General features: G+C 45.8%; 1 protein-coding gene across 1 annotated transcript in view; it reads left to right on the forward strand.

Moving 5' to 3' along the window:
• LOC137522100 (glutamate receptor ionotropic, NMDA 2B) overlaps nt 1–18,464 on the forward strand; it is a 1,475,416-nt gene that overhangs the window by 1,141,604 nt on the left and 315,348 nt on the right. The gene's annotated exons all lie outside the window — the stretch shown is intronic.

The raw sequence follows: 18,464 nt of genomic DNA on the forward strand, positions 1-18,464 counted from the left end.
CTCTTAAATCTAAATTCTCTGGCAGCACATACGATTTCAAATTTTGCCTTTAAATAGTGAAGTTTAAGGATGATGTCTCTAGAGATTTTGTTGTTTCTAGGTGGCTTTAAAGAGACTCTGAAGTGAGTCTAAATTCTCTTTTTTAACCTGCATTCATTTTAAGAAACATAAGACCTGCTAAACCGCCGCTATCCCGCTGCAAAAAAGGGGGGTTTATACCCCCCAAATCCCCTCTGAAGGAAGACTGAGAGGGGTGGGAGAGGCGGCGATCAGCGGGGATTGACGCGCGAATAGGCAGAGCTACAGTCCTAAGCTCTGCCTCATCAGAAAGCACTTCCCGCACCGAGCAGAGGGGATTTGGGGGTATAAACCCCTCGTTTTGCCGTGGGTAGAGATGGCTCAAACCTCCAATTTTAGGTCCATGAACCTCGAACACAAACTTCCGCAAAAGTTTGCGAACCTGTGAACTTTGCGAACCGCGATAGATTTCAATGGGCAGGCAAACTTTCAAAACTACAAACAATAATTATGGCCACAAAAGTGATGGAAAAGATGTTTTAAGGGGTCTAACACCTGGAGGGGGGCATGGTGGAGTGGGATACATGCCAAAAGTCCTGGGGAAAAGTACGGAATTGACGCAAAGCAGGGTTTTTTTTTTTTTTTTAAACTTGTTTATTCGGTTTTTAAATATACAACGAGTATGAGAAATTACAACCAGGAAATGGTAGAATCTTGTCGTTTTGACATGCATTTTGATCATAGAATGTTGGGTGGGCTAGATAACCAATTCCTAGGAGACTCTGAATCTTCAGAGTCTTCTGGTAACAGTGATAGTGTACAGCAGAGCAATATAGCATCATAGATCCTTAATGAAAAACAAGTTTAATGTACAAACTCCCCCCTCCCTTTAACCCCCCCCCCCCTCCCTCCCTGTGGTTGCTCTCTCGTGGGGTAATCCAGTAAGTAAGGTCCTTATTGAAAGTTGTAAAGTAGGTCATATCCGAGTCTGCTCCTTTTGGGGGTGGTCAGGGCTCATTTGGCTAATCTAAGAAGTGAGCTTGAAGACACCTAGGGTGTCATGTAGGTCTTCCGTGCAGTACCAGCCTGTACAGCGGAAAGGGCTAACCAGGGATTGTATTTCTTCAGCGGTGAAAATCAGAGTTATAAAATGTTTCCATTTCTTGAAAAATTTCTTGGCATTTTTTTCCTTGTGCAGTAGGGAATCAACTTTATCCATTAGGAAAAGGTCCAGGAGAATGTCCTTGACATCTTGTATAGTGGGGGTGGTGGAGTAAATCCATCTATTGAGTATAGCTTTCTTGGCAGCAGCTAAAGTGAGGTGCAAGATATCAGGATATTTTGGGGGATGGGGTGATGGGGGTGGGGGATTGGATTTATTGTGAAAAAGATAGAGCAGAGGTTCCCTAGTATGTGAGCCACATTTTAACCGTTGGAGGAGCCGAGATACTTGGTCCCAGAATTGTATGATTTTTGGGCATAGCCACATACAGTGGACCATGTCAGCATTGGGTAAGTTACATTTGGGGCATTCTGGATGGTAGTGGGGAGGAGGGGCTTTATAGTGAATGTTGAATGCATATTTGGCATGGTGTAGGAATAGTAAATGAGATTCACGCCATGTTTCGTTTATTATTAAGCTATTATATGTTTGAAGTCCCTCTAATATTTTTCCTTCTAGTTCAGGTATATCAAAGTATTTGGACCATCGCTTTAAATTGGCCAGGGCTGATTTTGGTGCTTGAATATTTTGAAGGCCTCGGTGGAGTGTAGAAAGGGAGAGTATCTCGCCTCCTGGTCGTATAAACAAGTCAAATGGTGTGAATGTGTCTAGGCAGGATTTATTTACAAGATGTTTTTGGACATAAGATCTGATCTGACCATACACTAAAAAATCCGACTTAGGTAAATTCCAGGTTTGAGCAATTTTATGGAAAGTGAACCATTTAGATTTGTGCATTTCAAAGAGTTGGCTAAGTTTATTTAGACCCTGTTCCTCCCATCTAAGGAAGGCTCCGTGTTGCATGCCAGGTTCGAAGGCCGGATTGCCCCAGAATGGCATGTACTTGGATACCCTCCAGGGTAGGTGGAATAGTTTTCTGGTTTCCTTCCACGTAGTGATAGTGTCTCGAACAATGACATTATGTCTCAGTCGAGAGGGTAGAGTAGCCCAATTGGAGTGAAGAAGGCCTGTCGGGGACCATGGTTCAATTAAGGCGTTTTCTAAGGCATAATTTGAGAAGCCAGATGTTTTAGAAAGCCAGTCCCTAACATGTCTTAGCATACAAGCTAGATTGTAGAGACGGATATTAGGGAGATTGAGACCACCCAGGCTCTTTGGGAGCTGTAATTTGGAGAGAGAAATTCTGGCTCTTTTGTTTTTCCATAGGAATTGAGAGATAGCTCTGTTTAGGAGCTGGGTATCGGAGTGTTTGAGTAGGAGGGGTAGTACCTGCATGGGGTAAAGGAGTTTACCAAAAGTGACCATTTTGACCAATGCTGCTCTACCCATTAGGTTTAAAGGAAGATTAAACCATCCTTGTAGCTGTGTGGCTAATTTGCGGATAAGAGGGGTTATATTAAGGTTGTACAAAGAGGAAGGGTCTTTGTGGAATTGAATGCCTAGATAGGTTATGGGTCCTTTAGTAATTTGTACCTCAGAGATATTATTTATGGTTGCCAAAGGGGTTCTATTTGATAGAAATAAAAGTTCACTTTTGGATTTATTGATCCGGAAGCCGGATTCTTGTCCTATTTCCTGTATTAACTTAAATATCTTAGGCACTTGCTCTACGGGATTATTTAAGAATAACAGGATGTCATCAGCGAAGAGAGCCTGGGTGGTCCGCTCTCCCCCAATTGTGATGCCTTCAATCAGCTCATCAAGCAATCTGGCAAGGGGTTCCAGAGCAATGTTAAATAGAAGGGGGGATAGGGGGCATCCCTGCCGGGTGCCCTTTTGCAGTAAGAAGGGAGAAGAAAGGAAACCCGGGGTGTAAATGCGTGCTTTGGGGGAGTAATACATTGACCTATAGAGGTTCATGAAGCTACCTGAGAACCCCATTTTCGTGAGAACCAGGTCCAGCCATTTCCAGTTTACCTCATCAAAAGCTTTATGAGCATCTAGTAGTAGAACTGCGCTGTTTTGGTGGGTGGAAGGGTAAGCCTTTACTTGTTCAAGGATAGTGAGGAGCTTCCTGATATTGGAGACTGCTGACCGCCCCTGTGTAAATCCTACTTGGTTAGGATGGATGAGTTTGGGCATATATGGGGCAAGTCTGTTGGCCATTAGTTTTGTTAGAATTTTTAGGTCCTGATTTATAAGAGAGATGGGGCGATAGGACTCTGGTTTGGTAGGATCTTTATTTTTCTTGAAAATCAGCTTGATATAGGTTTCGTTGGCTGAAGATAAGAATCGGCTGTCTTTTAGGATCTCATCATATACATTGGCTAGAGTAGGAGATATATCTTTTTGGAGAATTTTATAAAATTCTGAGGATAAGCCGTCAGGTCCAGGCGCTTTATTATTCGACAGATTTTTAATTACTAGTGTGATTTCAGAGGCTGTGATTGGGGCATTAAGGTCTGCTAATTCATCCTGGTTAAGGGTTTTGAGTGGGATTTTCTCTAGCCATGAGAGGCTTTTATTTTCATCACCCGAAGCGGGAGAAGAATAGAGTTTCTTGAAAAACTTAGAGAAAATATCGTTGATGTCTTTTGGGTGGTGCTTGAGCTCTCCAAGGTCATTTTGGAGCATTGATATGGGAGATGGGGCAAATCTACCCTTTGCTAAGGTGGCTAGGAGCTTTCCGGCTTTATTGCCAAATTTAAAAAATTTGAGGGCCTGATATGGTCTGGTGAAGGTTTCTCTCAATTTCAGCCACTTGTCTGTTAGAGCTTTGGCTTTTAGCCATTGTGCTCTGCGGTGAGGGGAGGGAGATTGCTTATATTGGATATAGGCTTGTCTAGTGAGTTGTAATTGTTGGTTATATTTTTGGAGCGCTAAACGTTTCTTGGAGCTTGTGTGAGCTAAAATTCGACCTCTGAGCACAGCTTTAGCTGTGTCCCAGAATAAATGGGGATCTTTTTGATGTTGGGAGTTATCTTCTTTGTATTCCAGCCACCAAGATTGAAGTAAAGAGTGAAATTCTTCATCATTGTATAGGTGGGAGGGAAATCGCCAGATATAGTCAGTTCCTCTGGGTGTATGTTCTAGGAGATTTATAGATATAGGGGAGTGGTCAGATACAACGAGATCCATTATTTCAGCCGACTCCAATCTGGAGCAAAGTGATGCTGATAGGAATAGATAATCTATCCTGGAGAAGGATTCGTGTGGGGAAGAATAAAAAGAATACTCTCTGTCATAGGGACGGAGATATCTCCAAGTGTCTTGTAGGGATAAGGAGTTAGCGAGCTCAGATAAGGGGGTGGGTTTGGCTGGACCTGGGGTGATTTTGGGTGTCTTTAGTTTCCTATCTTCGAGTGTATGCATGACATCATTGAAGTCTCCCCCCATTAGCATTTGTTGGGGATTGATAGCAAGTATTTGGGTGTGAATTTGCTTGAAGTAATTATTTTTCCCCTCTTGGGGACCGTATACATTAAATATGATTAGAGGATCGTCAGGAAAGTTGATTCTGATCGCCACACATCTACCCTCCTTATCATTGAAAATATGATCAACTGAAGCGTTAATTTTTTTACTAACTAGTATAAGGACTCCCGCTTTCTTATTGATAGCTGGGGAGCCAAAGCATTTGGAGACCCATTTCTTGTTCATGAATTGTATTTCCTGGGCCCCCAGGTGTGTCTCCTGCAAAAGAGCAATGTCAGCATTACTATGCTTAAGATGTCGTATAACTTGTGCTCGTTTTACAGGGGACCTCAAGCCCTTGACATTCCAAGAAATCACTTTCATATTATGGGTGTTTCAAAAAAGTGAGTATATGGTGGCGAGCAGTGTATAGCAGATAAGAACAGACAGATATGCATAATGAGTAATGACATAATCCATGTATTGAGAACAACAAACCCCAGAGAGAGCAACCCAAAAATAAAAGTAAAAATAGAAGTAAAAATACAGGAACCAAAAAAAGAACTTATGCTCCAACAGTTTAGTATTGATTTCCTACGCCAAATAAAAGCGTATGGTGGCTGAAGATAGTGAGGTATAGTTGGAGGGAGCAAATCCAACTTCCTTAGAATAACAAGAACTAAGAAAATATGCGGAAGCATGGACTTCTCTTCTTCCCTGTAGCTCCAAAGCTTCCTCGCATCCGAAGCCAGAGAGGGAGATCCCTCAGACCGCAGCAGTGCTCTTGGACCTGAGCAGATGGGCTAAAAATCACGCAGGATCATCATCATCATCTCTTGACTGCGGCGCTGGAGAGGCGGCTTTCCGATTGGGAGAGGAGAATCGTGCACGGAGGTAAGAATCCGCGTCTTTGGGATTTTTGAAGATGCGGAATTTCTCGTCGTCCTCCATTATTTTAAGAGTGGCCGGGTATAGGAGAGAGAATTTGATGTTTCTTAAGGCAAGAAAGGAACAGGCTTTGGTGAAGGTCTGGCGTCTCTGGGAAACTTCGTAGGAATAATCATTGAATAACCTGATGGTTTTATCTTGATGGGATAGCGGTTGTTTTAGGGACTTGAACGCTCTGAGGATCTTGGCTTTCGCATTGTAATCTAAATAGCGGACCATGACTAGTCGTGGGGTAGCTTTCGCGGATTCCGACTTAGGTGGGCCTACTCTGTGGGCTCTTTCCACTTTGAAGTTCCCTTCCAGGGATAGTAGCTGGGGAAGGGTGACTTCACAAAACTCAGGTAGCGTATCTGGGCGTATATGCTCGGGCAGACCCACCACGCGAAGGTTATTCCGCCTTGATCTGTTTTCCAGATCCTCAATGCGATCGTGGGAGATAACATTCTGTTTAGTAAGATAGTCTATCTTGTTGAATGCTTTGTCTAGATCTCCTTCGCATTGTGCAATGCGTTGGTCAGCATCATCTAGCCTGGCAGAGTGTTTCTGCAACTCTTTAGTAATGGACGATAAGGCCTTGGAGACAGCTTTCCCCACTGCAGCTTCCAGGTCTGGGGTGAGATGTTTCATCATTTCTTTGGCCAGGGCTTTATAGTTTAGAGATGGTGGGGCTCTCCTACCGTCTTCCGAGGGTGCATCAGAGTCCTCTCCCCAGTCAGGTTGTGAGGCCTGGGAGTCGTGACGGGAGCCGCGCTTCCCTGTGCCAGGCGCCATCTTGCCTCGTGGTGTTTGCTGCGCTGTTTCACCTCGCGCGTTGGTGGAGCGGGTGAGGTAGCGGTCCATGGATGATGTCTCCGTGGTCGGGAGACTGTGGGCCACCAGGTGGTGCTATCCTCGGGTGTGTGAGTAGGTTTTTCACCGCTGCGGGCTGCCTGGCTTAACGGAGCTCAGCTACTTGCTTCCTCCCATACAGGCGCCGGAACCGGAAGTCTCAAAGCAGGGTTTTAATGGCACATTGCATGCTAAATTGGAGGCATAAAGTGCTTTAAAACATCTTTCATGTGTATACATCAATCAGGTAGTGTAATTAGTGTACTGCTTCACACTGACAGACCAAACTCACGGTGTAACGCACCGCAAACAGTTGTTTGTGTAGTGATGGCTGTGCTGGACTGGTGCACACCATGGCGAGAGTTCAGGCGATGGCGGTTTTCAAGCCCATATGGTCGCCGGACTGAGGTAGCTCAATGACAGAACAACAGTGACTGTCCAGCTGATCGAATTTGGTCTGCCCACAATGAAGCAACGACCTTATAATCTTCGGTCAGGTATGCCCCCCAACACACTCATTTATAAGGTGGTCATTGCTTCATTGTGATATGCAAGCCCCTTCACCGCGGCAAGGTAACGATAACCAAGGGGAATGGGCACATGTACATGCCTTTTGTTTTGTTGTTGCAGCTGCAGTGCAGCCAGAAAAATTAGGCAGGCGTGTGCACGCACCAGAAAAAATTGCTATTGCATTTGTTAGCGGCCACTGCTTGCAGCGGCCTTAAAAATTCAGGGACCCACCTAAAGTCCTGGACCCTGTTGGTGGTGGCTGAGAAGGCAGTCAAGCAGCCTGCAGGCAGAGATGCTGTGTGGGGACTGGGGACCGACTTAGTCTTGGGGAAGACAGTCACACAGCGTGCAGGCAGAGATGCTGTGTGTGGGGACTGACTTAGTCTTCGGGCAGGCCTGACCATGCTTTTCAGACCAGGAATCTGGGGTCAGATGGACCCTTGACCCAACGCTGTGTGCCAGAGATGACACCACTTGCCTTTCAACAATACAGTACAGTTTGGGTATCGCCTTTTTTGAGAAATAATTGCGGCCTGGTATCTACCACTGTGGTGTGCGGCTTTGCTTTTTTGCGCTGCTTTTCCTCAGGTGGTCATCCCATTGCAGTTTGTGCTTTTTCATCATGTGCCTTCGTATTGAAGTTGTCCCTATGCGGGTCTTGGTCTTTCTACGGCTCAATTTTCGGTGGCAGTGAGTACAGATGGCATTGCTCTCATCTGAGGCAGACACACAAAACAATTTCCACACCGCTGAGCCCTGGGATGATGACACTTTGGTGGTGGCGGCCAATTGAGTGTTAAGTGGGGTGCCAGAATCCGAGCAGGAGGAGGAAGATATGTCACAGTTCCGTGCGGAAGCTGAGATGTTCTGTGTTAAATTGTCAACTACGTCCTGACAATCTTGGGGGTTGATGGCACGTGCCTTTTGAACACTGTACTTTGGTCCAGGCCGCGACCTCGAACAGACCTGCCAGGTGGCCTACCTCTGGTTCTGCCTCTGCCTGTTTTGTCCATATTGGGGGGTATAAAATGAAAGGTATGCACTGACTTGACTAATACAATGTGCAGTCACACAGGTTCAGTGAACGGTATACACTGACTGCTTGTATAACAATGTGCAGTCACACAGGTGCAGTGAAAGGTATACACCAACTGCTGGTATAACAATGTGCAGTCACACAGGTGCAGTGAAAGGTATGAATGAACTAGTATCAATACAATGTGCAGCTGTCACACACACAGGTGCAGTGAACAAGTATGCAGTGACTGGTATATAAAACGTCATGCTGTCACGCAGGTGCAGTGAACAGGTATGCACGGACTGGTATTACAAATGTGCAGCTGTCAAACACACAGGTACAGTGAACAGGTATGCAGTGAGTGTTATATAAAACTGTGTGCTGTCACGCAGGTGCAGTGAACAGGTATACACGGACTGGTTGTAATGATCTGCACTGCTGTCTGCATAGGCAGACAGCTGTTTGACCATTTTTTAGGTCTGAGTGCAGCAGGTCTCTGGAAAAGAGACCTGTCTTCACTCTGCAAGTTTCAGAGTTGCTCTGCTGGTGAGGAATTTGCATCGAAAAAAAGAATAAAAGAATTGGGGAGTGCAAGAAGTAATAACCGGACTGTAACCCAAAAATTTGGGAGCTGTTTCCCTTACAATGCGTACTGTAGAAAAAGAATCGAAGGGACCGTCTACTTACAGTATCAAAAGTTTATTGAAAAAAAACCAAAAATAGATAGCACATTGCATTCCCTTATCCCCCCTAAAATACACGGCCGTGTATGCCTCTATTGTCAGCTGACAAACCACATTCACTCCTGCGTAACAGACATTCCCCCTACACAGAACTTAGAGCACCCACAATGATGTTATTTTGCTCCCCAAAGTATTGGGGGGGGGGGGGGGGCTCCTTTCATTCAAGTAATGCACCAGTTCGAACTTCAAGGGGTTAATAATTGTCTTCCATAAGGAGTTACTGTTGCAAAATCACGCTAATGTCACCAACAGTTCAGGTAAGGATCTATAACTGCACTCCAAAATGCACTGCTAAATATGCCATCCACTTATTATTCCAGCCAGGCTATGCACAGGTACACAAAGGGTTAAGCAGTCTCCAGCCAAGCAGAGCACAGTTCACAAAGCATTAGGCAGTCCAGTGTATCAGCTTGCCAAAAGCTTGCCATGAACAAAAGATCAGCTCAAGGTAACTAATTACAACCATTAGGCTTGCATAGATGTGTTACCAGACACCTCTGTGGGCTCAGGCTCTCACCACAGCTGAGTTTCACTGTATGCTGAGATGTCCTTTGTAGCTGAATATGCTGTATGCTGGCCACAAGTGTGCTGGAGCAGGCTGCAGATATGGAGTGCACAGCGTCCCTCAGAATGAACAATGCCGAGTAGGTCGGCTCCTGGCTTAGCTTTGCTGTACTGGTGTGTGGATCCACTTGTCATGCAAATTGCTTAGCTGCTTCCTTTGATGGCTTGCAGTATAAATGCCATTTCCTCCCAGAATTCCCTGCTGGTCATGATGGTTTGTTCCTGCTAACTTACCTGGAGTCTCAGCCTTTGCTAATTGTTTGCTAAGATATCTTAGAGTAATTCCTTGGGAGTGCACTAGCATTCCTTCTAGCGTAGTCAGGTTGTATTATCTGCTTTGCCTTGTACTGTCTATCTGTTGCGATTGTCTTGTCGCCAGCGGCCGACGACAGGAAATTATTCTGTCTGTTGGGATCGCATTCGCCCTAGCGGTAGTGGCGGTGGTTCCTTCTGTACTCTGTCTTAGGGGTGCAAGCCAGAGCAGTGGTTGCTACTGGTTGCTCTGTCTGTCTGTCTGGATCGCATCCGCCCTAGCGGTAGTGGCAGTGGTTCCTTCTGTACTCTGTCTGGGAGTGTAGGCCAGAGCTGCAGTTGCTACTGGCTACTCCTTCTGTCTGTCTTGTCTAGAACGAACGCTTGCTGTAGGCTCGGTGAGGTAACCGTTTAGCAAGCGTTTGTGTTCTCTATTCGTTTTCGTGTTACATTGGTTAGTTAGGGTTGGCGTGCTTTGTCTCTGTTGCGCTTTTCGTGCGGAGACCGCGCCATTAGCGTGTTTTGTTGCTGTTGCGCTTTTCGTGCAACCGCGCTTAGTGAGTGCGTTTGTTATTTCCCTTGGCATTCTGATCATTGTTATTTGCTGTGTCTTTCTTGCTACACTTGTGCTCTGTCTTACTAGGTCTTGTGTCACTGTTGGCAATCGCCACTCTTGCGATTGTGTTCCCACTTGGTTTCCGCTGTTGTGTGTTCACCGTCGCCGGGTGGCGACTAGGTTGGTGGACACACATACATTCTGTCTCTGTGCTCACTTTCTCTCTACAGGTACATTGCACCAAAGCTGGGTTCTGTCGTTTTATACGCTTGTGGAGGACTTCCGCAGTGTCAGCGCACATCTTGTGCGCTGACCACTGAGAAAATTCCACAATCGTTACAGTATGACCAGCCTGTAACGATTGGTGTCAGCACGCAGAGAGAATCTGATTATTGGTGATCTGCAGTATCACCAAGAATGCAGATATATACCTGATTATTGATGATCTGCAGAATCACCGATAATACAGATATATTGCTAACCTCTGGACACCGAAGGTATGTGAGTGTTTGGTGTAACAGTAATACTTTTTTTTTTTCAAACAATTATATTTTATTGGAAGATGTGCAACAACCATATATATATACATGGTCAGGTATGTTCAACATATAATCAAGAGCATGACAATTTTGTGTACATACATATCTTCTGATAAGAACAGACTTCACACTTAAGGGACAAAGGTAATACAGAAGATGGTACTGAAAACAGAGACAACGCGTCCCATAATAAACAGAATGATAAAAAGTACTATACTATAAATCTTAACTGTTTACAATTATATATTCACATAAGAGCTGGTGGTTGTTCAATTATGAAATATAGATGAGTGGAGATAAAAAGAATACACATCTGTGCACATTGTAATGAAAATAATAACACCTGCATAGTAAATGTCTTGACCATAGAAGATACAATCTTAGTTAGAAGCAACCTAATAGAGAATGTAAATTATCGGAAATTAAAGCTATTGATTAGGTCCATAATGAAGTTTGATATATTTCATTGTACCTGGGAGGGTGGGATAACAATTGGGCCTAAACACAGATGTGCATTGAGGGGAGGCCTTGATTGCCTATCTATCATTAAGTCTCGATATTTCTGGCTATCTAAGAAGTCAAACCATTGGGCCCACATAATCACATATTTTTCAACCTCCTCTGTGGTGGAGTGGCGTAATTGTTCCATTTTTTCAATCTGTTCTATCTTTTGGAACCAAAGGGAGATCGATGGAGGGTCAGTAGATTTCCATTTGAGAGGTATACATGCCTTGGCTGCAAGGAGCAAATGTTTGACAAGAGATTTTTTGTATGAACACATGCTCTCTCTAGAAAGATGTAATAAGAATACTTCTGGTAGAAATTCTAATTTTTCACTAGCAATAGTAGCTATTAATGATTGGACTCTGGTCCAGAAGGGAACAATTGATTGGCAATCCCACCAAATGTGAAGAAGAGTACCCTTTGCACTTTGACACCTCCAGCACACATCAGAGACCTGAGGTAGTGTTGGGCGAACAGTGTTCGCCACTGTTCGGGTTCTGCAGAACATCACCCTGTTCGGGTGATGTTCGAGTTCGGCCGAACACCTGATGGTGTTCGGCCAAACCGTTCGGCCACATGGCCGAACTAAGAGCGCATGTGATTGGCCGAACGGGTCACGTGGTTCGGACCCGAACGCGCTCTGATTGGCCGAAACTGTCACGTGGTTCGGGTAAATAAATACCCGAACCACGTCATATCTCCGCCATTTGTCTGTGGGTTTAGCTTTGGGTAGGCAGGCAGGGTAGTTCGCGCTCCAGCCACGCTAGCCAGGGTCCCCCCAGTCATTGTGTCGCTGCTGGGAATAGTAGTACACCGCTCGTTCAGCCACACTATATAGCATTGTGTTTACTGCCACTCTGTGTACCTCGCTCAGCCACACTATATAGCATTCTGTTTACTGCCACTCTGTGTCTGCTGGGAATAGTAGTACACCGCTCGCTCAGCCACACTATATAGCATTCTGTTTACTGCCACTCTGTGTACCTCGCTCAGCCACACTATATAGCATTGTGTTTACTGCCACTTTGTGTCTGCTGGGAATAGTAGTACACCGCTCGCTCAGCCACACTATATAGCATTGTGTTTACTGCCACTCTGTGTACCTCGCTCAGCCACACTATATAGCATTCTGTTTACTGCCACTCTGTGTCTGCTGGGAATAGTAGTACACCGCTCGCTCAGCCACACTATATAGCATTCTGTTTACTGCCACTCTGTGTACCTCGCTCAGCCACACTATATAGCATTGTGTTTACTGCCACTTTGTGTCGCTGCTGGGAATAGTAGTACACCGCTCGCTCAGCCACACTATATAGCATTGTACACATAGAAGAAAACAGTAATGATGTCTGGCACTGTAGTTTAATATAAAAGCAGCAGGTGTACAGCAGTGATAAAAACGTCCATGAAAAAACGTGTACAAGGTGTGGTACTTATCGTGCTGGTTGCTGGATGTGGGAGGCACTGTGGGCGCCAGTGGGTGCACGGCCTTACGACCGTTTCGCTTGGGGTAAGCCTTACTTCTTCGGAGGCCTAGCGTGCACAAGTGTTGGAGGGAGGAGGCCATTGAAATAGCCTGCTTCCGTGTAGGTTCCCGCCCAGTTTCCCTATGGCGTGGGGCCAGTTGATTGGACAGAGCAGACGGCGCATCATACTGACAGCGCCACACGTGAGTGTGCGCAGCATAGATGCGCACAGGGCTGGAGCGAGGGAGTGTAACCATGGCAACGCGCGCCTCCCCCAAATCACGCGAGAGGCAGCATCAACGTCAGCAGCCACTCAGCGGGGAGGGGGTGGATGCGGGGAGCGCAATGCGGTTGCCATGGAGCTCACATAACAACAGCTTTAGCCTTGAATGAAACCAACCCCCCGGTGCACTGACAGGGGCTGCAGGGTGGAATCACCCCGCAGCCGGAATCGCACCCGGGAGGCTGGAAGTCAGTAAAGCTGTGCGTGCTAAGTCCCATACCGTAAAGTGGGGTCAATTGCCCTAACATTTGCTTATTAGCTAGCGGCATGGCTACTAAAATGGGTGCTAGATTTAGCATCTAGAAAATGGTCCCAGGTAAGGGTTAGAAAGGGGAGGGAAGGGAAGGGGTTAAGAAAAAGGAAGTGAAGTGTGGGAAAGAAAAAAGTGAAGGGATAGTGAGCGGGACACGGGTCCTAAGAAAGGAGGCTCATAGAGAGCGGAGGTGGGAGGACAAAGGTAGGACTGAATGATCCCTAAGGATAAAAATATCCCAGGGGTCTCCCCACCCATGCAAGGATGCATATATCACATGACCGCAATGATTTACAAGCTATTGCAGTTGAAAAAACATTTTATTTTATTATATTCTAAAAAAGAAAAATGTATATATAGAGAAGGTTCTTTTAAAAATCAAAAACGGTCATGTGAGAAAAGGGTAAAGACAGAGGTGGTAGAGGAGAAGCACCTCGTGGGAAAACCCTTAAGGTTCGATATAGCAAGCCATATCAACATAATCATTAAGGCCCAGAGGGCCCATAGCGTCTGTCTTGAAAATCCACTTGGATTCCAACCTGAGGAGCAATTTCTTCCTATTGCCTCCTCTTCGTGGGAGATTGCATTGATCCACACATGCGAATGACAAAAGACTTGGGTCGGAGCCATGGGCAGTAGCCATGTGTTCTCCCACTCTAGGGCATCCCTTGCCTTTTGGCAACAAACGGATATGCTCTAGGATCCTGTCCTTCACCATTCTGGTTGTCATGCCAACGTAAAAACACCAAAGGGCATAAACGACGTGGCTGGTCCTACAGGTAGCAAAGAACGGGACTTTGAACTGAATCGGACCTAATTGGTAAGATTTGCCGGTTCTCATGTGTGGGCATGCTTTGCATGTCCCACACCGATGGTTACCTGTGGTAGCCACATCGTCCAGCCATGTGCGGCGTGGATTTCCGCGAAAGTTGCTATGGACAAGAAGATCACCAATAGTAGGTGCTCTTTTAAAGGTAACCAAGGGTTTAGATGGTAGGCATTCTTTAAGTACTGGATCTTGAAGCAAAATGGGCCAATTTCTGGTCAGCACCTTTTTAATTTCCTTCTCCATTGGTGAGAAGCCAAAGGTGAAGACCCCTAAAGTATTATTCGATCGCCTAAAATTGTGCCTTGTAATCAAACTAGATCTATCCTTTTTCAAGGCTTCATTCATAGCAAGTTCGAGTTCGTTAATATCTTAGCCCCTGGCAAGTAAACGAGATTTCAGCTCCATGGCTTGTTCAATAAAGTCGTCCAAACTGGCATTATTCCTACGTAAACGCAGGAACTGGCCATATGGGAGGGACTTAGTGACATGCCGAGGGTGATAGCTGCCTGAGCGTAAGATTGTGTTTGAGGCTGTCGGTTTTCGATAACCTTTCGTTCTCAGAACGCCATCTTGAATGATTAATTCAAGATCGAGAAAATGTATGCTTTCGCAGAGTGTTCCATGGTAAATAGCATATTTACATTGTTAGTATTAATAAAGATCAGAAATCTGGTCAAAGACTCAACGTCCCCCGACCAGAAGGCCAAGACATCATCCACGTATCTGGACCACATCCTCAGGCTAGACCTAAATGGATTGTCCATAGCGTGGATAAACGTCTCCTCCCAGGCCCCAAGGAAAAGGTTAGCATATGTACAAGCGACAGGAGTCCCCATTGCGGTTCCGGAGACCTGCTGGTACCAAGTGTCGCCAAACATGAATGCATTGTGTGTTAAAATAAAAGCCAAACAGTCACACAAGTATTCATTGAAAAGAGGGTCTTTACAGCTTTGAGACCCTCTACATGTGGTATTCTACTGTAAAGGCTTGTGATGTCAATGGTAACCAACAGGTCTCCTTCACACCACAGTGTGGACTCCAAGCCCTCCAAAACATCGAGAGTGTCGCTGAGGTGGGACGGAATGTAGGAAAGGAGAGGTCTGAGGATGTGATCCAGATACCCAGAAAGTCTTTCTGTGACCGATCCCAGGCCTGACACAATGGGCCGGCCCGGGGGATCGGTCAGGGACTTGTGGATCTTCGGAAGATAGTACCAGACCGGCTTAACTGGATATTCTGGTAGAAGGTCTTTAGCTAGTCTAGGAGTGAGAAAACCTAATTCAACTCCCTGTCGTAAAAGTGATCTAAAGGCAGACTGGTATCCTACTGTAGGGTCTCCTTTGAGTGGTTTGTATGTGGAGGTGTCTGTAAGTTGGCGTAATGCCTCTTTCTTATAGTCTGCAGTTGATAGTATAACCACAGAACCTCCTTTGTCTGCCTTTCTAATAGTGAGATCTGGACGGTTTTTCAACCATTTCAGAGCTTTAAGTTCGACAGGGGTGAGGTTAGGTTGTGGCTGGGGATATTTCAGGGCCTTAATCTCTCTATCAACCTGTTGTTCAAAAATATCAATGGCAGACCCAGCTGGTGTAGGGAAGGGCATTATGGATTTGCAGGGTTGAAACTTCTTGTGGTCATGTAGCGACACATCAGTCGGAACTTCCTCGACTAATAGTTCATTTAGAGCTGAGATAGTTTCAAGATCTTTGTCATTCCAGCTTTTTGTGACGCTGAATCCAAGAGCTCCTATTGTGGGTTTTCCTGCCAGCTGAGCACTACTTCCTAAATCTTCTAATTTCTTTTTTTGAAAAAAGTGCTTTATATTCAACTTTCTGACTCCCTTATATAAGTCCACCTTGAAGTTCCGGTAATCAAATTGCGGGGATAGAGAATAGTTCAGGCCTTTGCTTAACAAGTCGCTCACTCCTTCTGGTAAAATCTCAGAGGTAAGGTTGACCAAATTGGTTTTGTTGTTTGAGGGCATTATTACTGTCTGGTTTTCCTCTTTTTGCTCCCTCTCTTTTTGTCCCCCCACGACACTTGTTTTTCTCCTGTTTTTGTTCCCTCTTCCTCGCCGGATTCGTTTCCTAAAGGGGCCTGTTGTTCTTCAGTCGGGGATTTCTTGGGTCTCTGTGGTTTATGCTGTTTTTGGGGTTTACGTGGTTTTTGCCTAGGCGTTTTGTTAGAAGAATCTTCTCCGCTATAATCTGATTCAGTTGTCCAATAACCCTTGGGTCTCCCTGGGGAGTGAGGTCTACCCTTCGGTCTCTGATAGGCAGGAATCCCCCAGGAAAATATTCTTCCAAATTTATAATCTTCTCGATCGCGTAAATATTTCTTCAATTTACGAGCTTTGATATTGTCCTGCAAAGGTACTAATTTCTTATCGATCTTATCCAATGTGGCCTTATACGAATTTTCAGACACCAATTTCTTATATTCTATTTTACTTTCTGAGATTGCAGATGTAATGAGATTGAGCTCGACTTTGCTTCTATCCAGCACTATGTTCTGTAAGCGTGCTAAATGGTGCTAAATGCTCTAGAAACTCCTGCCTCCAGGTTTCCAAGAATTTAGGGTCTTGTTTATATTCAGAAGGCTCTTGATACCTCCTAAATCCTCTTGCCACCAAGTCTTCACCCCTATACTTCTCAAGGGTGGTGACTGTCCAAAAGACTCCCACTTCTCTCTCGCAGAGTCTCTCTAGGTTCTGCTCCAGCACCTTGGCGCCCACAGTAGAATTGGAGCTGTTAGGACCACTAATGTGGGCAAAAAAACCCGTGAGGTCCAACCTCCCTGCAGTGACGTGATCGCCCTGCGCCCTTTCAGCTTCATCAACAGACTCTAACTCCTCTGGAGAAAGATCATCGTCTATATTAGACATATCTGGTGCTCAAGGCCTGAAGACAAAAACAGTTCAATAAGGCAACTTGGAGCAGGGTAGGCCGGCACTCAGAAAGACTGTGATGGCAGGATTGCCAGCTGTGTATCTGGGCAAACTCCAGCAAAAACTACGTGCTCAAGACGAAAGTGGAAACATGGCATCAAACACATAGAAGAAAACAGTAATGATGTCTGGCACTGTAGTTTAATATAAAAGCAGCAGGTGTACAGCAGTGATAAAAACGTCCATGAAAAAACGTGTACAAGATGTGGTACTTATCGTGCTGGTTGCTGGATGTGGGAGGCACTGTGGGCGCCAGTGGGTGCACAGCCTTACGACCGTTTCGCTTGGGGTGAGCCTTACTTCTTCTGAGGCCTAACGTGCACAAGTGTTGAGTTGGGGGCGGCGCGCGTTGCCATGGTTACACTCCCTCGCTCCAGCCCTGTGCGCATCTATGCTGCGCACACTCATGTGTGGCGCTGTCAGTATGATGCGCCGTCTGCTCTGTCCAATCAACTGGCCCCACGCCATAGGGAAACTGGGCGGGAACCTACACGGAAGCAGGCTATTTCAATGGCCTCCTCCCTCCAACACTTGTGCACGTTAGGCCTCCGAAGAAGTAAGGCTCACCCCAAGCGAAACGGTCATAAGGCCGTGCAACCACTGGCGCCCACAGTGCCTCCCACATCCAGCAACCAGCACGATAAGTACCACACCTTGTACACGTTTTTTCATGGACGTTTTTATCACTGCTGTACACCTGCTGCTTTTATATTAAACTACAGTGCCAGACATCATTACTGTTTTCTTCTATGTGTTTGATGCCATGTTTCCACTTTCGTCTTGAGCACGTAGTTTTTGCTGGAGTTTGCCCAGATACACAGCTGGCAATCCTGCCATCACAGTCTTTCTGAGTGCCGGCCTACCCTGCTCCAAGTTGCCCTATATAGCATTGTGTTTACTGCCACTCTGTGTACCTCGCTCAGCCACACTATATAGCATTCTGTTTACTGCCACTTTGTGTCTGCTGGGAATAGTAGTACACCGCTCGCTCAGCCACACTATATAGCATTGTGTTTACTGCCACTCTGTGTACCTCGCTCAGCCACACTATATAGCATTGTGTTTACTGCCACTCTGTGTCTGCTGGGAACAGTACTACACCGCTCGCTCAGCCACACTATATAGCATTCTGTTTACTGCCACTCTGTGTCTGCTGGGAATAGTAGTACACCGCTCGCTCAGCCACACTATATAGCATTGTGTTTACTGCCACTCTGTGTACCTCGCTCAGCCACACTATATAGCATTGTGTTTACTGCCACTCTGTGTCTGCTGGGAACAGTACTACACCGCTCGCTCAGCCACACTATATAGCATTGTGTTTACTGCCACTTTGTGTCTGCTGGGAATAGTAGTACACCGCTCGCTCAGCCACACTATATAGCATTGTGTTTACTGCCACTCTGTGTACCTCGCTCAGCCACACTATATAGCATTGTATTTACTGCCACTCTGTGTACCTCGCTCAGCCACACTATATAGCATTGTGTTTACTGCCACTCTGTGTCTGCTGGGAACAGTAGTACACCGCTCGCTCAGCCACACTATATAGCATTGTGTTTACTGCTACTCTGTGTACACCGCTCACCCAGCACACTATATAGCATTGTGTTTATTGCCACTCTGTGTCTGCTGGGAACAGTAGTACACCGCTCGCTCAGCCACACTA

The sequence above is a fragment of the Hyperolius riggenbachi genome, chromosome 6 (assembly GCF_040937935.1).
Source record: "Hyperolius riggenbachi isolate aHypRig1 chromosome 6, aHypRig1.pri, whole genome shotgun sequence".
Classification (NCBI taxonomy): domain Eukaryota; kingdom Metazoa; phylum Chordata; class Amphibia; order Anura; family Hyperoliidae; genus Hyperolius; species Hyperolius riggenbachi.